This window comes from Tachypleus tridentatus, chromosome 13 (assembly GCF_004210375.1).
Source record: "Tachypleus tridentatus isolate NWPU-2018 chromosome 13, ASM421037v1, whole genome shotgun sequence".
Lineage (NCBI taxonomy): Eukaryota > Metazoa > Arthropoda > Merostomata > Xiphosura > Limulidae > Tachypleus > Tachypleus tridentatus.
Window position 1 is genome coordinate 26940160 of NC_134837.1, and position 23646 is coordinate 26963805.

Here is a 23646-nt window from a genome sequence, read left to right on the forward strand (position 1 = left end):
CACCGACGGGAATCGAACTCCTGATTTTAGCATTGTAAATCCGGAGACATACCGCTGTACTAGCGGAGGACGAATGCTTATGAGACTCTAAACCAAAAAATCACCATTTTTCACGTGAACGTTAGCGAAAATGTAAACAAAACCACTATATTTCACGTGAATGACATCAAACCTGATGTCCACATTTTAAAAACCACTATATTTCACGTGAATGACATCAAACCTGATGTCAGTTTCCTTCTTCAGTATTTGATCCCAGGTGGTTAAGCGCTCGACCAGTAATCTGAGGATCGCGGGTTTGAATCCTAGTCGCACCAAACGTGCTCGTCTTTTCAGCCGTGGGGGCGTTATAATATGTCGATCAATCCCATTATTCGTTTGTAAAAGAATAGCCCAAGAGTTGGCTGTGGGTGGTGATGACTAGGGCAGATAGCCCTCGTGTAGCTTTGCGCGAAATTAAAACAAACAAACAAACAAACAGCATTTGGTCAACTACTATTTATACTCAGCTGTAACTTTGCATGTAAGCGTTATTTCAGTTATCTAAAAAAAACACCAACAGAATTTGGGATTCCAGTTTACACCAATGTTTAGGGAAAATTTGCCTCAAATTATGAGTGGGAACACAAAAACGTGTTTCAACCTAGGAATAGGGAGATGAATCTTATCTCATCTTAGAAATGGGAGTAGAAAGATCAACTCAACCTATAATTAGGGAGATAAACCTTATCTCATCTTAGAAATGGGAGTAGAAAGTTCAACCCAACCTAGAGATAGGGAGATGAACCTTATTTCATCTTAGAAATGGGAGTAGAAAGTTCAGCTCAACCTAGAAATAAAGAGATAAACCTTATCTCATCTTAGAAATGGGAGTAGAAAGTTCAGCTCAACCTAGAAATAGGGAGATGAACCTTATCTCATCTTAGAAATGGGAGTAGAAAGTTCAACTCAACCTAGAATTAGAGAGATGAACCTTATCTCATCTTAGAGATGGGAGTAGTAAGTTCAACTCAACCTAGAAATAGGGAGATGGAACTTACATCAAGTTAAAAATGTGACTAAGATACTTATCTCAACATATAAATGTGAAGGAAAATTTGCTTAACTTAGTAATAGAGTTGAAAAAATTGTCTGATCTTAGAAGTGGGTACAACGTTCTTACAAAAAGTCACTAATTATAATTTTGTACAGAACTCTTCGACAAAATGTCTAGTTTACTTTTAGCTGTCGGATAACTTGAACAGGAACAAATGTATGCAGCTTCTATGCATAACACGTTTGCATATGTAAATGATACATGTATTTGTGGAAGACAACATATATATAGAGCTTATACAATATGCACTCGAAATTACGATTATTAACGATTCGTTAAGAAATACATCACACAAAATCTTAATATATTGTTCAGAGTATGAAATGCTAACACATATTACAATTTATGTTGGAATTCTGGATTTTTGACCTGAACGACACCTTATATGCACGTAGACTAATAGCCAGGTCATAGACATCTAATCTAAGGTTCACCTAATTTTGAGCTAGTACGTAGAATATTGTTGTTGTTTATTAAGCACAAAGCTACAGAGGGGTTATCTGTGCTCTGCCCATACGGGTAACGAATCTCGGTTTTAGCGTTATAAGTCGGCAGATATACTGTTGTACCACTGAATTTTGATAAGTTTGGAATTAATGGGCTATGTGTGCTCTACACACCACGGATGTTTGAATCGGCTAATGCAAATTACAGTATGTCACTTTTATAACGCTCCCACAGCTGAAAGTGACGAGCATCTAAACTACTTAAAAACAAGACCAATCGATAAGCAGCCCGAAACTCTAACGTCTAGATCACATCTACGTTAATTAATGTTAATCATATTAAAAGGAATATACATTAATTTCATAAAATGATATTGTAATATGAGGCCATATTATTTCACTCGTATCCATATTATGATAGTTTTATTAGATCGTTAGTCGTTAGTGTTGTTTGTATGAGTTTATGATATACAGTCATGTGAAAACGTTAGGACACCCTATGAAAGCCTGTGTATTTTTGTAACACTTTTGGATATATAGATATTTAATCTCAATGTTAGCAATACTGAATGGTTATAGGAATATAACTAAACAATTAAAACTGAAAAAAAGACTTTTCAAGATCTTCTGTGAATGTAATTCTACAAAAATGCATATTCTAACTGAGAAAAAAGTTAGGACACCCTACCCCCTAATAGCTAGTGTTACCCCTTTGGCTAAAATAACTGCAATAAGACGCTTCTTGTAACCATCTACCAGTCTCTGATATCAGTCTGAAGAAAGTTTGCCCCACTCCTCAATGCGGAATTCTTTCAGCTGTGAAACGTTTGAGGGGTTTCTTGAATGTACAGCCAGCTTCAAGTTTCAAGTCACGCCACACCATCTCAATGGGATTAAGATCTGGGCTCTGACTCGGCTTTTGACTCTCCATTTCTTAGTTTTCAGCTAGTCCTTGGTGGATTTACTTGTATGTTTTAGGTCATTGTCATGTTGCAGGGTGCAGTTCCACTTCAGCTTTAATTTTCTTACAGATGGACTCATGTTCCTCAAGCACTTTCTGATACACAGTAGAATTCATGGTGATTCTATGTTTGAGCTGTCCAGGTCCTGCTGCAGCAAAGCAGCCCCAAACCATGACACTTCCACCTCCATGCTTCATAGTTGGTATGAGGTTCTTATCCTGGAATGCTGTATTTGGTTTACGCCAAACATGTTCTCTGTGCTGGTGTCTAAATAATTCAATTTTGGACTTATCTGTCCAAAGAACATTATTCCAGAAGTCCTGGTCTTTGTATACATTCTCTCTGTCAAACTTCAGTCTGGCCTTGATGTTTCTCTCAGAGAGCAAAGGTTTCCTCCTTGCACACCTCCCATGCAAGTTAAACTTGTGCAGTCTCTTTCTGATTGTAGAGGCATGCACTTTCACATCAACAGTAGCCAGAGCCTGCTATACGTCCGTGATGACATGTTAGGGTGTATGGAGACCTGTTTTAGCATCTTTCGGTCTGCTCTTGAGGTGAGCTTGCTTGGACGACCAGACCTGAGCATGTTGGCAGTTGTTTTGAAAGCCCTCCACTTGTTGACTATTTTCCGGACAGTGGAATGGCTGATTTCAAAATCTTTTGGGATTTTTTTAAATCCCTTACCAGACTCATAAGCTGCTACAATTTTCTTTCTGAAGGCCTCAGACAGCTCTTTTGCTCTCACCATGGTGCTCACTCTCACTTCAACAGTCAGGAGCACAACAAACTAAATGTCTGAGGTTTAAATAGGGCAAGCCTCTTTCAAAATGCTGAGTAACGATCTTCTAATCATGTCCAGCTGACGTGATACACCTGTGTGTGAGTTGAGTTATTTTAAGTGGGAATAAATGTGGGTGTGTCCTAACTTTTTCCTCAGTTGGAATATGCATTTTTGTAGAATTACATTTACAGAAGATCATGAAAAGTTTTTTCTTCAGTGTTAATTGTTTAGTTATATTCCTATAATATCTCAGTATTGTTAAAATTGAGATTAAATATCTATATATCCAAAAATGTTACAAAAATACACAGGCTTTCATAGGGTGTTTTAACTTTTCCACATGACTGTATCAGTGTATCTGATTCTCATGAGCATGTAGAACATTAATGTGGAACACGATAATTTCATCTTTTATATTAGGGCTTGCTTAAAGTCCAAACGTGCGGGCTGGCATACTATCTTATAATACTGCTTCACGCTCCTTAAACCCACATTGGCTTAGCTGTAAATATGAGGGCTTATAACGGTAAAAATAAGGTTTTGATTCTCGTGGTAGTCAAGCACAAATAGTACTTAGAGTTGTGCTTCACAAGAAACAAACGAATGTTTCTTTAAATCACTGCTTTGTGGTCTCTAACTCATATACTATGTGTTCACAATATTTTTTAGAATGGTGTGAGCACATGTTTTTCTAAAATGAGTCGTTTTTGCGTGCGAACTTAACCCATGATGACGAGAAAACACACTTGTAGAGAAAATTATACATTTAAAAACGGCTGGTATGGGTAGAGAAAGCACTAGTAGAGGAGCGAACAACGTTTCGACCTTCTTCGATCATCGTCAGGTTCACAAAGAAAGAAAGGGATACTGGCAGTTATCACATTGTATTTTATAAATAATACTGGTGTTTCCACGACTTCTATATTGGAGAAACAAGTAGAAAAATGGAAACCAAATTCAAAGAGCACAAAAAGTCACCTTCACACGTTTTCGAACACTGCAAATCAAATAAACACAAGATAACCATATAAAACACCCAAATACTAAATAAAGAAACAAACATAAACAAACGCAAAATTAAAGAAGCCTTATTTGTACAACAACTCAAGCCCTTTATACTCATATTAATAAATATATTCAACATCTAAGCACGCCCTCTACATTCCTACACTCAATTACACAACCGCCTTCAAACATGTGGTCAGCTTCCGCTCAGTAACTCTTTCTTTCTTTGCAAACCTGATGATGACCGAAAAAGGTCGAAACGTTGTTTGCTCCTCTACCAGTGCTTTCTCTGTCCATACCAGCCGTTTTTAAATATATATTTTTTGTCACAAACTTGTATAAAATATTTTCTGATAAAACGTTGCGTTGTCTGGCAAGCTATGTTAAGAACTGGTCCATGTTAAAAGACGGCTAATGACAAATTTAATATATCTTAAGATACAAACAAATAATAGAAAAAAACGTACCATAACAAGTTTACAGCTCGATTATTAGAGATAAAAAGTTTTTAGTTCAATACTATCGGTAGTGTTCGCCTTATATCGAATAGAAGGGCGTGATGGTTAAGGCGTTTGACTCGGAATACACTGTTCATGGATTCGAATTCCAACGCTAAAAATGCTCTTTTTTTTTGTCGTTATAGCTTGACAGTTTGTTCCACTATTTGATTATTGTTCCCCAAGAAATGGCGTTGGCTGACAAGCCTTCCCACTAGTCTATCACTTTTAAATTAGTGAATGCTTGCCCAGACAGCTCTCGAGTAACAAAAATTATAAAATAAAACAATTAAATAAAGATGGTAACAAAGCAGAATCTAATATTCGTACTAAATTAATAGAACTATTTTAAATATCGTCCTTAATACAAGTTGGAAATAGAAATAAATAGCTACTGAAACTAGACATCAAAGGCGACAATATTAGTTTCAAAATTCATTTTTAAGTCAGGAAAAACAACGAAATGGAACTAGACGATTATTTAAATAATGGATTTCTATCCTGGTAGAACATCAAATAGTACTGGATAATTTTTAAAAACAACTGATACTTTTGGAATAGAATTAACACTGTTCGTGCTGTGGTCCTGATGGATAATTTTGGAAAAGGACCAATAGTGCGCATACTTTAATTTTTATGAATAACATCGATAAATATCCAATACCGTTCCAACTTTTGTTTTGATGATTTACTTTGGAAGAGAACAAATACTGTTCGTACACTAATTTTGACTATAAGTCAAAATAGGGAGACTGAACTCAATCTAAGCATTCTGCAGGTCATACAGTTCAGTAAAGTTTGTTTCTGAAAAGAACATCCTCATGATCCTACATGTAATTGAAAATATTTAATTATAAGGGAATAAAATATTACAATTTTAGCCAAAATGTTTAGATGATGTTCTACACTGATGTTATTGTCAACACACATGGAGTAATTATTGAGAAAATGTCTAAAAAGTAACAGAGAAGGTAGCGTTTGATCAGATAAACCTCATTCTGGTCTAAGTTGCTTTTAGCATAACGTCAAAACGCACATTTACATCTGCTTTTTATAAAAGGGTGTGTTTTTGGTGTAATATTTCTCGAAACAGTTCAACCCTTCGTTCAGCCAGTATATTTGTATCTGGAGTAGAGTCATACGTCATCACGTACCATAAGTTATATGACGTCAAATTGTTTGATTGTCTAGAAGTGGCCTGACATGGCCAGGCGGTTGGTTAGGGCAATCGACTCGTAATCTGAAGGTCGCGGTTTCGAAATATAAAAAAGCAAATGGACATTACCAGAACAGTATGGTACCCTTAGTGTACTGTATGCAGAATCCTGAAACGTCATCAGAGTACAGGAAACTTTGTACCATGAGGGTCTACTGGTAGACACTGAAAGATTACTACCCGAGATGACCGTGTTTTGATCAAGTTAAGATGTCAAGATGAAAAAACGTCTTGTAAAACCATACGACAGAAATAACATGGACGCATTCATTACAAGGTATCCAGAATAATAGTAAATGGTAGACTGAAGAAAGAAAGTTATTTTCCAATGAGAACTAACTGTGAAGCAATATGAATCAAAATTCATCTCCATCAGTGTGTTTCTTGGGCAAGACAACATGACAACTTATAGTTAAGACACTGGCGACATGCCATCTTTTCAGATGAGTTCTGTCTTTGGCTTGTTAAAGCTGATGGTAGGATTCTTGTTCGTCGTTTGCCTGGAGAACAGAAGAGGGTAGAATATCTTTCTAACATGGAACACATAGAATATGGTGCAGCAAATAATTGGCATCTGTTCATCACGGTGGAAAAACGTCAATGGAGCCTCCTACAAACATCACATGAAGATGATATTTTTCCCATATGCTAGAACAATATTTGGCAGTATCTTTGTGTTATAAGACGACTTGTATGCTACAAGTTTGTAAGTACCAGGAGGATGTTACAAAAGTGCCATGGTCAGCAAAGTGCCCAGATAATAATTATATAAAGAAATAGCAGGCATAACTTTACCAAAAGGTTGCTAACCACGACCGTAAACTACCGCCGACTGTAGCTGAGTTGAAGCGCCTTTTAGTGACAGTTTAGAATGAAATCACAATGGATTACATCAATAACCTCATCGACAGCATGCTACGTCGATTTACGGAGGTTATTAAGGTATGAGAAGAACAAATCAAATATTGATTTTTTGATATTGAGTGATATAAGGTTGCAGACGCTATTTGTATAAAATTGATGTAATATTTTGTCATTATATATATTTTCGTAAAGCTTCGTTGTGATAGGTGAAATGCTGGTATCATTACAGATGTCTGATTACAATTCTTTGCTGTTGTAATAAATCGTTCATGATGTCCATAGAACCTGTCTTATGATACAGATTACGTATGCAGATGTTTAATATAACATCCGTATTTCAGTTGGACAGTGTTAAGTGTATTTGTATTCCATATTAATAATAATGATCTTATATGTTACAAAATATGCAAATATTTTGGCCTTTCAAAAGGGGGGCATCTCTATTTTTGGTATAGTTATTTGAAAATTGGACCTTAACGGGAAACTCTAGTGATTAAAAATGAAACAAAAGTATTAGTACAGTTGAATAGAACTGAAAATAGAAATGAACCTTTTCATATATAACATTGAGAACATGTTCAAAACAGATAATTCTAATTTAAATGGTCGATATATTGTCGGATGTAACAGATTTACTGTTTTTCATTTATTTTACTATCTACGTTTGTTTCAGTTTAAAGCATGTAAAGAATATTGTTAAATGCGTATTGCACATGTCCCGCCTGTTCTATAAATTTGTAGAAGCTTTTCTAACGTAAGAATCAACAATATATGTTTTACGAAATCACTGGCGTATATTTGAATATTGCTGAACTTTCAAATATAAAAGCAAGCCAGCGCAAGACGCAGAGAGACAGTAATAAAATATTATTTGTCAGCTACAGTCATTATACTATAAATTTCAGAAGATGTAATCGTAATTAATGCTTATAAATCAGAGAACTGCCGATATTTGATGAGGAACGTTGAAAGATTACAAACTTCAGAGAATTAACTTTGGATATTAGTATTTTACGATGACATTAGAAATTGTCGTTGGTGAAAAACTCACGTGTGAAGAATAGGGCAAGCTAGCATTCCTGTCAAGTGTAGTGTATCAACATAAAATTAATTCGCTTGTCGTGAACCTGGACCGTCGATACAATATTCAGTTCCAGACTAGATAGAAATATGAATATTGTTTTTGAGTCTGTTAAAACTATTGTATATAAATAATCACTTGTAATAACCGTTATTATAAATTGTATTGTTTTTCTCTGTATATTAATATATATTTGTATTAATAAAGAAAATTGTGTGTATCAATCCTGTTTGTAAATGTCACAAATCTGATATAAATGGACATTTAATTAACTTCTAAGTTCGAATTTATGGCTATTTGAAATCGTAATACGAAGCGTACCCTAACATAATAACTCGGAAAATCGTCCGAGATATATTATAATACGTAACACTGTTATTTCAATACAGCATTATGCTTTTATTTTATATATTATAATACGTAATACTGTGATTTCAATACAATATCATGCTTTTATTTTATATATTATAATACGTAATACTGTGATTTCAATACAATATCATGCTTTTATTTTATATATTATAATACGTAATACTGTGATTTCAATACAATATTATGCTTTTATTTTATATATTATAATACGTAACACTGTGATTTCAATACAACATTATGCTTTTATTTTATATATTATAATACGTAACACTGTGATTTCAATACAACATTCTGCTTTTATTTTGTAAATTATAATAAGTAACACTGTGATTTCAATACAACATTATGCTTTTATTTTGTAAATTATAATAAGTAACACTGTGATTTCAACACAAAATTATGCTTTTATTTTTTTCTGAACTTATAAAATATTTAAAATAATGAATTTTAGTCTTGAAAATATTTCTAGAACACTAAACTTGTTTGGACGGTTCTATAATATGAAAGATGTGTTATCTTACTGGAACGGCTTATTAGTAATATCAAGAAATACCAAACACTTTCTACTTCCATGTTCAGTAAAATTAAACTTGATAAAACGAAAACTTCCACAGACATGGTTCTTAAACTCGAGGATCCCATGACACTTACTATAGATTTACTGAAGACTTGGCGAGCAGACAGCAAAGAAATAAATTTTAGAAAACTAATCCAATAGAACTCAAAAACTTATATAAAAGTAAACTATAGAAGAAAGTTCAAGAAACGTAAAAAGAAAGAAACATAAATGTTGAATTTTACAATACAAGGCGTTCTACCCACAACCGTTGTTTAGCAGAAAAACAGTCACTATGGAATTACAAAGAGCTTGGTAAATAGGTTCCAGTGTAACCAGTTTTGAGAAACTGAGGCAGTAAAACTTAGAAAATAATTGAAATAGAATGACCTGTGACATTAAACATTCGAAAGATAGAAAGATTTAGTTGAATTGCGTCAAGCACTGAATGATAATTACAAAAACTGAGGAAAAAAATAAACTCTAGAACACCAGCAATGAAACACAAAACGCAAAGCTTAGATCACAGTTAAAACTAAAAGGAAAAACTAACAAAGTTTACAGGTTTTTTTGGAAAAACATTTCACGCACGCATAAATACACTAATATACATATATACATTGCTGGCCGAAATCTTAAGGCCAATGAACATAAAGAAAAAAATACACATTTTGCGTTGTTAGATTCAACAACTTATTTGAGTAGAGCTTCGAAAGATGAAAATAAGAAAAGGGAAAATAAAACTTTTTTAGCATTTAATATGGAAAATGTGAACACTATAAATTAGCCTAAATACTAGCTGGTCAAAAGTTTAGACCATAATGAAACGAAGCATTCATAGGTAAACACGTAAAGAAATTTGTTTTTGAATTTCGCGCAAAGCTACTCAAGGGCTATCTGCGCTAGCCGTCCATAATTCAGCAGTGTAAGACTAGAGAAAAGGCAGCTAGTCATCACCCTCCCCATCGCCAACTTTTGGGCTACTCTTTTACCAACGAATAGTGGGATTGACCAACACGTTATAACACCTCCACGGCTACAAGGGTTAGCATGTTTGATATGGCGGGGATGCGAACCCGCGACCCTCAGATTACGAGTCGCACGAGTTAACCCACCTGGCTATGCTGGGTCTTACGAAATTTAGTCATTTGTGTTCAAGCATCAGCTTTGTCAACATCTTCCACTGACATCTCCTGTGTTACATTGGGTAAAAACATGGCAAAGGATAAAAAGTTGACAGAGTTTGAGGGTGGCAGAATTATTGAGCTGCAAAAGCAAGGTCTCTCTAAACGTGCCATGGCTGGTGAGATTGGGCGTAGTAAAACTATTCTTGCAAATTTCTTAAAAGACCCTGGGGGATATGGAACGAGAATTTCAAATGGTCGGCTCAAGAATATTTCGCCGGCGTTGAGCAGGAGGATTCAATGGGTTGTCTGGCAAGACACCAACCTATCGTCGAACCAGATTAAGGCCCTTACGGATGCAGAATGCTGCTCAAGAACAATAAGACGGCACCTACGAGAAAAAGGCTTTAAAAACCGTAAACGTCTTCAAAGGCTACGCCTCCTTCCACACCACGAATCAGTTCGGTTAAATTTTGCTAAGAAGCACCAAACATGAGATGTAGAAAAGTGGAAGAAGGTTTTGTTCTCTGATGAGAAAAAAATTAACCTGGATGGTCCAGATAGCTTCCAACGTGACTGACACGAGAAGGATATCCCATCGGAGACATTTTTTACATGACACAGTGGAGGAGGTTCCATCATGATCTGGGGTGCTTTCTCCTTCCATGGAACAATGGAGCTTCAGGTTATACACGGGCGTCAAACAGCAGCTGTCTGCATTGGCATGTTCGAGAAAGCATCCTTATTGACTGAACGCCCTCGGTTGTGTGGAAATTACTGGATCTTTCAGCAGGACAACGCTGCAATCCACAATGCCCGCAAGACAAAGGACTTTTTCATGGCAAATAATGTGATTAATTCTTTTGGACCATCCAGAGTGTTCGCCCGAACTGAACCCCATTAAAAATGTCAGGGGGTGGATGACAAGGGAAGTCTATAGAAATGGACGTCAATTCCAAACAATGCATGATCTTCGTAAAGCCATCTTCACCACTTGGAATAACGTTCCAGCCATTTTATGCAAACGCTTATATCGACCATGCCAAAGTGAATGTTTGCAGTTATTCGCAATGACGGCCGTGAAACTCACTACTGAGACCTCTTGTTGGGCATTTTCTATCCTGTTTAGAACTTCTTTTTTGTATGGTTTTAAACTTTTGCCAAGCTAGTATTTAGGCTAATTTTATAGTGTTCACATTTTTCCTATTAAATGCTAAAAAAGTTTTTATTTTTATTTTCCCTTTTCTTATTTTCATCTTTTGGAGCTCTACTCAAATAAGTGGTTGAGTCTAACAACGCAAAATGCATATTTTTCTTTATGTTCATTGGCCTTAAGATTTTGGCCAGTAGTGTACTTCTAATTCGCATATGAAAAGATTTAAATATTTAGTTATCTAAAGAGATATATCTTGATTGATTTATTGAAAGGCGGGTAAACGGACAAATAAACAATTGTTTGATTCTCTGAAAAACTGCTTTTTGAAATGGTGGCTTTTCTGTTCTGTTAATTTCCTTGTAAAATTAGGTGTCCGATCAATTTTGTGAGATTTAGGTGTTGATATTTGTTTTTACAATGTTGAAGCACTGTTACAATCTATAATATAACATAAAGTTTTACAGTCTGTCAGTCCGGACGACAGTTACAACTGTGTCACTGTAGTTAACATAGTGCGTGTATTTCGCAGAAATACACTTTGAGTATAACTTATTTGTTTAAATATAAAACACAAAGTTACATAGTAGGTTATCTGTGCGCTGTTTACTACGGTTATCGAAACCTAGCTTTTAGGCCAAGCGTGTTAAGGCGTTCGAATCTTAATCTGAGGGTAGCGGATTCGAATCCCGTCGCACCAAACATGCTCGCCCATTCAACTGTGGGGACGTTATAATGTGACCTGTCAATTTCACTACTTGCTAGTAAAAGAAGGCTAATAGCTATGGGTGGAAGTGGGTGGTGATGACTAGCTGCCTTCCCTTTAGTCTTACACTGCTAAATTAGGGACGGCTAACGCAGATAGCTCTCGTGTAGCTTTGCGCGAAATTCAAGCAAAACAAACTTAACTTTTAGAGTTATGAGTCTCCCTGACTTAACGCTGAGCCACAAGGAGGCGCTAGTAATATATATATATATTTATATATTTACCAAATCTACATTATTTCAAAACAGGATTTTGGAAAACACAGTTCTCTTTTCTTACAGAATTAATTACATTTTTTTCACTCTGTTGTTAACGGCCATCAAACAGAAAACGTTCAAATGTTGTTTCTTATCAGTCTGACCACGGGTGGTTCGCTTTAGCTTTTGTTTAAAGTTATTTAAGAAAATGAAACTTCCTCCGATGGTACTCATTATGTTATGTTCTATATTTTTATTTCATTTGTGTTTTGAATGGAAGAATACAAAACGTAGCTTTCATAAGATCGCGATCGAATAGTTAAACAAAACGAGGTAGAACGTTTTGTCCGTTGGTGAACTTTTATCATAAATTACCAAGTAGCTCATTATGACTATTTACTGCCCTTCTTTACGGCTACGTCTGCTTGTTGATTCTAGTTTTCCAGAACATTTTTGAGTTTCGTACATGGAACCTCATTTTATGACTCAACATATACAGTTTGCTTCTCCTGATCATGTTTGCTTTAGAAACATAAAACTTTCGGTTAGCTTCGCATGCACACATTTCTTCGGAAATGTACGTTTTGTTTCGTTTAGAAGTCTAATTCTTAACAAAGACTGTTCTTGTTGTTTTCCACTTTCATCTAACCTGGTAAACACAGAATATTAAATGAAGAACTGTTTCTAATTTTCGGATATTCCTCGAAATAATATGTAATATTGTAAATGCCGCATTATTTCTAGAATATGGTTATTTCTTTTGTAACGCAGACACCTTGTTCAGAGTTACTAGTTTTCATTAAGGTATTCTGTATGCGTTTCTGCCTACTATAGAAACCGCATGAATATTCAATAACCCTATTAGCTGGAAAGTTATTATAACAAGAATGGTTGTGATTAATTCTCATGGTTCTTTTGTGTCATCATAAATTATTCTTTATATTACTGTTTATTTTGCCAAATTGCTATCAATACAAGTTACAAAACAGTCGTACACATACGGTAACAAACTTACGTTCGATGAATCTAAGCAAATTTATTAAATCATCCCTAAACGCTATACCTACAGATGGCGTTCGGGTTATTGTTTTCTTATTTTGTGATTTACAATTACGAAGGATTTAGTTATAATTTATGAAGAGTAAACTTGTCGAAAATACGATTTGAAAGACGTTGAGTACGTTATATTAAAACAATATTGAAGTCTCAATTTGTCTTAGTCGCGATGTAGAGTCAAATTCTGTATGATATCCATATACAATAGTTCTGCACCGTTGTTTCTACATCGAAATGCTTCGTTGTTAGACTGTCACGTTCAAAGCAAACAACTCGTCCTTAATTTTTATAATTCATCTAATGTACATTGACGCCGTTTACTGCTGCCTGTTTCAATAGTTTGTTCACAGGTGTTGCGTGCAGCAACCTGACTAGTATGGAATAGTGTGAATAATTATCTTAACATCAGTTACTTTAAACGTGATTGTTAAACGAAAACCTCGTAGAAGCAGCTGGATTGTGTTGCATTCCTGGACGGCTTTTGTTACTGATTCAAATATTAATAGATTATCACCTGTTACAAGACGCTGGACTTTTCTTATCGTAACTAGAGTAGAACTTGTTAAAGGTTACTTTCTGAATGGGTCAGATCTCTTAAGATGATCTACATTCCTTTTTTTTTACAATATCATTAAGTACAAAGGATATCCATACCCTCGAAGTTCTAAATATTCGAACTAAACACATCCTTATGACTTGAGTGTATCGATACTTCGCGTTAGAAATGGATGTTGCATCTCCTTTCCATGAGCGATAAATTTTTCACTACCTAAAACAGTAACCATTGTCAAAATGTATTTCTAGTACATTGTGTTCCAACGCAACTTATTATGAGCGATAGTAGTCGTGTGATTTGTTTATCTACATTACTAAAATCTTGTAATATAACGACTTTTTTCTTCTATATCGAATAAAAACGATGAAAAATATCGTATTTATGAATGCAATTTTTTACTTATTTTTAAATATAACTCTTGTTATACCTTAGTTATTTATATATTAGCTCAACATTGATTATAAATAAATAACATTTTATTATATAACCGTTACATGATTGCCGAGTTTTACAGCCCAAATGACATAGCATTAAATAATTGTGCTGTCTTACATTCATACACACGAAGACTAGTGTAGTAAAATAGAGCGAAGAACCACTCTTTAGGATATCTGTGTATCACGTTTTTCCCGCAACATGGTGCGAAATGTGAACCCGTGGACTGATAGTCAGGGCACGCTAGCCGCCAACTCGCCTTGTCCTAGAAGTGCCGAATTTTTTACCCTACTTTTCATTCATTTAATAAAGATTATTTAGTGTTTTATTTCTGTTCAGGCCCGACATGGCCAGGTGGGTTAAGGCATTTTACTCGTAGTGTGAGGGTCACGGGCTCGAATCCCCGTCGCACCAAACATGTTTGCCCTTTAAGCCGTGGGGGGCGTTATAATGTGACGGGCAATCCTACTATTCATTGGTAAAAGAGTAGCCCAAGAGTTGGCGGCGGGTGGTGATGACTAGCTGCCTTCTCTCTAGTCTTGCACTGCAAAATTAGAGATGGCTAGCGCAGATAGCCCTTTTGTAGCTTTGCGCAAAATTCAAAACAAACACATTTCTATTCAACCCTTTGGTATAGATTAATTGTAAGCCTCCAACTTTGGGATAAAACTTGTGGACTTCTTTGCTGTTATAAATTCGCATTAAAAACATTCAAGTCTCTCTTTCTCTGTTTTTTTCTTCAGTTACAGATGTCTATTAAGAGAAATCATTTTATTTTTTTGAAGGGGAATTATATATTACTTTGTAGAAAACATAAGATCACAAGAAAAAAAAAAACACTTTCGCCTCCATCCTTATAACTGTATTAAGTCAGTTTTCTCCACCTGTCAGTCTCATTAGAGATTGTAATACAACCATTTTAGAACAAAGAATTATCAATAAGGTTTAATAATGGTATTTGTTGGTAGTTACGTAAAACACTAAAATCAACTTAAAGTGGGCAGGTTAAGGTTATTGTATTTAATTATATATATATTTTAAACACTTAAAGTGGTGAAGCTACGGTTATCATACCTAATTATATATATATATTTTTAAATATTTAAAGTGGGCATGTTAAGGTCGACATATTTTATTTCACATATCCTGAGAATTTTCTTATAAATTTTTATACTTGGAAATGAAGCTCTAATTTCTATATTTCTGTATTTGTTAAACATGTTTTAATGAGCTCTTATCGGCTCAGTTGTAAGGCTGAGCGTTTATAACGCTAAAACTTGTGTTTCTATACCAACATTAGGCACAGCACCGATGAATTTCGTGTTTCTTATAGCAAAGCCACATCGGGCTATCTGCTCCACCGAGAGGAATCGAACCCCTGATTTTAGCGTTGTAAATCCGTAGACATACCGCTGTACTAGCGGGGAGCAACACCGATAAACCATTGCATATTTTTGTGATTAGCAAGAAACATTAAATGTTATTTAATAACCACGTGGTTGACTGTTTCTTTTCATTAGACGATAGATAATGCCGGTCTTTGAGGTAGCTAAATAAACCCCAGGTCTGATTAAATATCATGTGGAATCGGTTAAGAAAAATAAAAAGTTTCCAAATTTTAAAGTGAGCTTTTCCACGAATTATATTACGTATTTATACCAAATTATATTGTTCCATCTATGTGCTTGTAATTAATTCCCCTAAATGAAACATATCTGACTTTAGGATGAAATAATTCCAGAGTTAACGGTTTATATATATATACATGTCACCAATTACGTCGTATTAAAGTAATATTGGTCTGTTTATATTAGTACTCTTGAATATTTGACTCACCGACAATTTGCCCTAATGTCACAAAAAGATCAGTAGTGTAGATAATGGTAGAGCCCGTAATGTATTAGAAGAAAGTTAATTTGCCATCGGCATGCACACACATGTCTGTTATCTCTCACGACGTGTATTTGAAGAAGTAACTTATCTACCTCTATTGGGAAATATAAAGGAAATAAGTACCTCATGTAAGAAAATCAACATTGGCGTTATCTCTCTTATTCAGACGTGTATCATGTGAAAACAAGTTACAGTGAACTTGGAGGAACTGAACATATTAGCATTCATATAGAATATACATTTGTATAAACAGTATTTTATATGTGTACATATATATTGGTTCTCACATATTACGACTGGTGGTTTGGCCTCTTTACATAATCAGAATTCTATAAACGTGATACTGTCAATATCGCATATCTTGGTTCTGCCATCATTGTACATCATGGGTGTCTGCTCAGAATCAACATTTTAAACCTTATTCTACTACATGGATCAATAGTTTTTCCGTCATTTACTTTACCCATATCTTTACTCCTAAAACTAACATGAGATGTTGTGACGCAGAGGCCCAATACATTCGTTGATTAGCAGAATCTTCTGCTGTGAACTGTAGTTTTGCCCACTCAAGGCAGTTCAAGGAATGCATGAGGCCTCTACGTCAAAGATTTTCTTTTTAGTTTTACCTTCGGTACAAAGAAATGAAATTACAACAAACATATTTATAAATATTAAACAGTTTGTTCGCAGAGCGATATCAATAATGAATTAGTTGCCATGTCATGGCAATATACACTCACCTTAGTTAATTTAGGTTACTAAATGGTGGTTCATAACTACTTCTATGTAGTTCTTATGACACAGTTTGTCTCTTACATGTGGACATATTTAATATGTTTAATCAATATTTCATGTTACATCTGGTTGAATAATGCCCAGAAATGTAAAATAAACAACAGCATATATAAAGCAAGTATGTTTCAAACCTAGATTTAGTTATTTACTGATATAAACTTGCGTGAAATCGCTTTGAATTAAACGTTTTGAAGTAAGTTTATAACTCACATTTAGGTTATAAAATACTCCATCCATAATTGTTTAGAAGTGATGGTAATAATCATGGACAACACCTAGGCTATACATACGCACGCAAATAACTAGTTGTGGAAACCAGGTGTCAAATTTAGGAATGTTATAAAACAGACCAGAGAAATATATGAAAAGAGGAGCTTGTGAGCGAGTCCTTTGCTTTTACACAGAGCGTTGTTTCTTTGTTTTCATGCAGTTTATCAAGAAACGAGTGTGAAATTTTGTTTCAAATACCTCGGATTACTTTACCTCTACACAACTCAGTCATGTTATTTCGTCATTTCCTAACCTCCTTAGGTTTTAGTCAGTTCTCTAGAACGTTTATATCTGGTCTTTATGTGGACCAAGCCATGGATGTGGAAGTCTATCGGCCTCTTTACCATCAAGATATCTTTTCATCTCACTTGCTGTGTACTGGGAGATGAATCTTTGCAGATCAGTAGTGTTCTTGAGGGAATGAGATGATGGATTAGAAAGTACCTGTATCTGTCAGCAGACAGAATGCCATAAATTCAGTGTATATTCTCGACACGGTGATGTAGCGACAAACATGCGTGATCTCTACCGTATGTCACTAAATCTACCGTACATTAACTAAGATACCGTATTTCTCTCTGCCGTCCAATAAACCGTTGTTGATTGCTGTCAATCTGTTCGATCTTTGATTCATCCGTAAATATGTTTATATATCCTGCTTTGTTGATTCTAATATTTGTGATTTGTTTGTAATTTCAACATCTTGGTCTGTATCGGTTTTTGAACAACTCCGTGTCGATATCTTGCTGATGTATATTTTATTTTTTCGAGTAAAATTCTCATCTGTACTTAAGCCAGATTCATTGGCAAGAGCTGCACTTGACAATATGTGTCTCATAAAGAACATATCCTATGGTTCGTAATATCCATTTTGTTTTCTACCTTGACTACTTTTAATTCTTATGGTTCTAGTTTTACGTGCCCCCTTCAAAGTCTTGCATACAGTTCTTCCAAAAACGAAAAGGGATTCTTACTGAAAATTTTCGGATGAAGTATCCATGACTAGACATGTTTTAATCTGAGTCACACCGCTAATTATGTGCATATAATAACTGCCGGTACATTTATTTATTTTATGAATGAAAGGTAATCATAGTGTAACTAACAAATGCCACTATATGCATGTTGTTTTCACAAAATAATTGGGCGGCATTCCCGTAGTATTTTGGTTTCACTTCACTGTTTCCGTAAGCATTTTTCATACTTAAATATGTGACCCTCCATGTGATATTTAAGTTATATATTAATTGATTGACTAAATAGACAAATATTTAATTTTGGTGAAATTATTGTACGGATCTATGAGATTTTCTTCCCATAAAACAATATATTTTTATAAATAAATAATTATAATTACATCAGTATGTTATCAGAGTTTTCGGAAATGTCTGAGCATGGTAAATTAATTCACAGTAATAGTAATCTCATGTCAAATGCTCTTTTAAGGTGACGCAGGTAGCCCTCGTGCAGCTTTTCGCGAAATTAAAAACAACAACAAACAACAAACTTTTAACGCGAAGAAGCACTATTCAGCGATGAAACATAAACGTTAAGAAAATTTTAATAGCATAATATATAAATTCTTCTGTACTTTAGACGAGTTGTCTCTTGAAGAAATGTCTTGAATGATAATGTTCAGAATTGCTAAGGACAGCATTTTGCTTCGTCTGTCCAGTTTCGGCGTGGCTTTAATCACGAATATTCAACAAGAGAATTCTATACTGATTATGCACTAGAATTTAACTGTTAGGTGGGTCATTGGTTTTTGAACAACAGACTCTTTGTCTTGCTACTTATATGATCTGCAAATTTCAGGTTGTCAAAAGTTGGAATAGATTACAACTGGAAGTCTCACTTTTGAGGTTAAAATGTATTGAAAAAAAAAATAACGTGACCAGTACTTTGATAAACTGGATAATGACGAATATAAAATAGAATAAATTAAATTTTCGAGGCCTACTTTCTTAACTTGTAAAAATGGTTTATACTGGTATATTGCGCTTATCGTTCTTTCAAATAGCTCGGATGTTTTACACAAGCAAGCTTTTTTTATTCATTATTTCGATTTCTTGCGAATCAACACTAATTGAATTCAATTTATTCATAAATTAGTATTCATCGTTCTTTAATTATGTGAACAAGTTTCGTTGGATCTGTAGTGTAGATGTGAGATATACAAGGTTGTGTCACATTAAGTGGTCGGCCTACTGGATAATGTGTTCAAAGGTATTTTTCGAAAACAGAAACTACCCTCGTGTAAATTTGCTGCAGAAGCTAAGGCCCGATTATTTTGGAAATCGTTTCGTCTTGTATATTTTTATTTCTCATTTAGTTTCTTTTATATATGACCCATTCTTTCTGCAGCGAAAGCACTCAGAGATGGAAATCACCTTAAATTTGTTCCAATCTTCATTGTTCAATTTCAGCACTTTCACTATTACGACAGTGTTGCAATAGATGTGTGATCGATTTAATAACTAGTATTCGAAATCTCCTCTCTGACTTGCATAAAGAGAGAAAATGCTTTGTTTTTTAATTTTCTGACTCAAGTTTCTTTCGGGCGGAAATTAGTTATTGATCTTTTACCTTCTGCAGAAGAAACGAGTGCGAAACACGCGAGAGCTGGACTTCTCTGTCAGTATGAAAGATTCCATTTCTTGGCATATCTAATTTTAGTAAACACACGATTGCATTACGTATTCATAACATTTAACGTTTTACGTGGTGTTTTGGACTGCGTGTCACTCGTTCATTGTTGGAATTTTCTTCTTGTGATCTAAATTAGCAAATGTTTCCTGCTTAGAATCTAATACATTGTAAAACGATTTGCAGAAAAAAAAATCAGACTTTAAATACATAATAAATGAAGTAAAGTTGGAGAAACAATGATTATGGGTGAAAGATGAACTAACCTCACTGTAAACTTGAAAACATATTGTATCTATTAGTTATTGATTTTTTGATGTTATAACTCCAGGTCTTGTAGATATTGTGATGTTATAACTCCAGGTCTTGTAGATATTGTGATGTTATAACTCCAGGTCTTGTATATACTGTGAATTAGGAGAAACAATATGGATTATTATAAATAACAAAATGAAGTTTAGGAACTTTATTTAGTGACTATATATCACGTGGTTTTAATAAGTTTAGCACATATTCGATTTGCATATGCAGGAATATGTGAATATCAGTTGTGTTTAAAATTATAAAGGAGAAAGATAAGTTTAACTTGGTCTTGTAAGAATTACAATACACACGATACACAGGTTTCACTTGTGACACTCGACATTGTAAAATGTATAACTTCATATATACGAAAGCTGATACAAAGTATGTTAATTAGTGATGACGAGAAAACCCACTTGTAGCGAAAAATATATATGTAAAAACGGCTGGTTTGGGTTGAGAAAAATAACCAACATTTGGCAAAAACTAGTAAAAAATATGACATTCCAGTTAATACGAAATTTATTCAAAAACCAGGCACAAAACTAAGGTCCATACTATGTAAAAACTACACTGACACACACCACATCAACATTATTTATAAAATACAATGTGATAACTGTCACGACTTCTATATTGGAGAAACAAGTAGAAAAATGGAAACCATATTCATAGAACATAAAAAGTCATCTTCACACGTTTTCGAACACTGCAAGTCGAATAAACACAACATAACAATAGAAAACAGAAATAAAGAAACAAACATAAAATTAAAGAAGCCTTACTTGTACAACAACTCAAGCCCAAAATAAGCCAATACAAAGTAACACCTTTATATCTATATTAATAAATATAATCAAACATCTGAGCACGCCCTCTACATTCCTACATTCAATTACACAACCCCCTTCAAATATGTGGTCAGCTATCGGTCAGTTACCTCTTTTTTCTTTGTGAAACTGACAATGACTGAAGAAGGTCGAAACCGTGTTCGTTCCTCTACAAAAAATTTTTCTCAACCCAAACTAGCCGTTTTTACATATATAAAGTGTGTTAATTGTACCACAGACGACACACAGGCTTCACTTGTGATTGCAAATATAAAATATACTACGTCACATGTATGACAGCCAATAGAAACTATGCTAATTATAATATAGACGATACTCAGGTTTCACTTGTGACACTTGAGATTGTAAAATGTATAACTTCACATGTATGACAGCCAAGAGAAATTATGTTAATTATAATACAGATCATACACAGGTTTCACTTGTGACACTTGAGATTTAGAAATGTGACAGCTAATGTGAACAACGTTAATTATATAATTTTTATCTTCAGAAAACCACTTGAGACATGTGATGCACTTTTTAACTCCTAATAGCATATTAGGTTAATATATTTATGTATTTGATTATAAGTTCATAGTTTTTGTATTTTGCTAACTTGAGAAACATACGCATGGAACCGGGCTACATTTAGAAACCAGGAAGGTTTTTCCATACAACGCACCCCATTCTCTGTTTCAACAACAGCAATCAGCAGTACTTAGTACAGTCTCTTCCTGTCGTTCAACAAGCCTTCGCAGATACCTACATCAAAACTGTTTACTTACTTTGTGGTTGTTAAATCTTTCAGTAAACCTGAATGATAGTATCTGTGGTTGAGAAATAGTTTATCTGGTGATTTGTTTTACTTTTAGTGGGACCACGTGGATAAGAGCGCGTGATTATACAATGAAACAATTGAATGTGACGTTTTATCAAAGGCATTTGTTTATCTTCAAGCTAGAAAAAAATGAAGAGCATTGCACATTCTTCAAAATACAGAGGGCGTTAGGTTCCAATATTTTATGTGAATTAAACTTGAGTCCGTGAGAGTAAGAACACACATTATTAAATAAATTATTCTGAAGCGTTTATGACGCAAATACTTAAAATAAATAGTTATGAAAGAAATTAATGATATTTTCTAACGTTTATTCATTATAAAATATTTCAAGTATTATCCACACAAGCTGAAATAAATCGAAGACACACTGAATCAGTATAACTTATAAAAACGTACAGAAGTGAAAAGACAATACATACTGGTCAATTTAGTATTTCACTCTTAATTGTAAGAGGAATAACTGGAATAGCTTTTATCCTCTTTTCGAGTTTTTTGCGACACTGTAATATTCACGTTAATTACCGTTGTTGGTGCTTCGCAGGGCTTGTCTAGTGGCTAGCGTGCCTGATTGTGAATTGGAAAATTTACGCTTCTCGTCTCGTTGACGCAAAATCGTATCGTGAAACTTTGGGTACGTTATATAAGTATCGGTTGAATTTCACTTTTAGATTGAAGAAGTCTAATAGTTGGCGATATTTCCTGTTGACCAGCCTAATAGTTGGTGGTAGATGCTGTTGACTAGCCTAATAGTTGATGGTAGGTGCTGTTGACTAGTCTAATAGTTGGTTACAGATGCTGTTGACTAGCCTAATAGTTGGTGGTAGGTGCTGTTGACAAGTTACCTTCTTTCTAGCCTACTAGTTTAAAGTTCTAGACTGCTAGTACAGACAGCTCTTGCGTAGTTTTGCGTGAATCGTCGATATAAACAGACAATCGTATTTAACACTCATGATCGATTGTACTAGTACAGACGGCGTATTGAACCCATTATTTACGCTAAAAGACTCTAACTTAAGTTCCTAGTTCAGGTACTATTAAAAGAATATTATTAGTGACACAAAGGTAGTTGTATAGCGGAGCGAGGAATGTTGAAGTTACTTAGAAGGAAGCCATTCAACACTTGTAACGTAATTTTTATTCCGTTGTGAGATCAACATGGAAATATAAAAAGTGTTGCTCTTCTTTCTCTGTTTTTTGTGTTTCCCTCTACCGGAAAACGGTGACTACATAAAAGTTCAAGAACCATTTCATTTGTCAATGGTTGTCGCTAAGAAATCAACAGATCAACCGACATAAAATCAACATTTACAACACGACACGTTTCATAATATAGAAGTGGGGAGTTTATTTTTCTTTCCATCTGTCACTTAACAGTGAATACATGCTTGGTCAAGCTTATTCGTGGCGAAACGGAAAGAATTCGTGAGCATTTCAACAAATAAAGATAAGAAAACGTATTTGTATGTCACTTTCTTTCTTTAAAATGTCCTGTTTTGTTTCAAATGTTTCTCGGGATTATTCAAAGAGATGGTTGGGCGATCTACGTCAGGTATATTCAGTTATATGCAGCTTGATTTACGTTGAGCCAAAAAGATTTAGATCCTGGAATCTATCCAACCAGAAACTCCTTTACCCGAGAAAACGGACCCGCCATGACCAATTGGCTGGAGCCCTTGGGTCGCAATCCAAGGGTCGCAGCTTCAAATTCCTGTCCCATTAAACATGCTCGCCCTTTTAGATGTGGACGCGTTATAAAGTTTCAGTTAAATCCATTATTCGTTGGTAAAAGAGTAACCAAAGAGTTGGCGGTGGGTGGTGATAATTGGCTGTCTTCAATATAATTCTTCACTATTAAATTAGAGACGACTACGCAAATAGCTGTGTAGCTTTGCGCGAAATTCA

The 23646-nt window shown here is 34.7% G+C and overlaps 1 protein-coding gene across 1 annotated transcript in view; it reads left to right on the forward strand.

Moving 5' to 3' along the window:
* Positions 1–23646, forward strand: part of LOC143238937 (zwei Ig domain protein zig-8-like) — a 143945-nt gene that overhangs the window by 19611 nt on the left and 100688 nt on the right. The gene's annotated exons all lie outside the window — the stretch shown is intronic.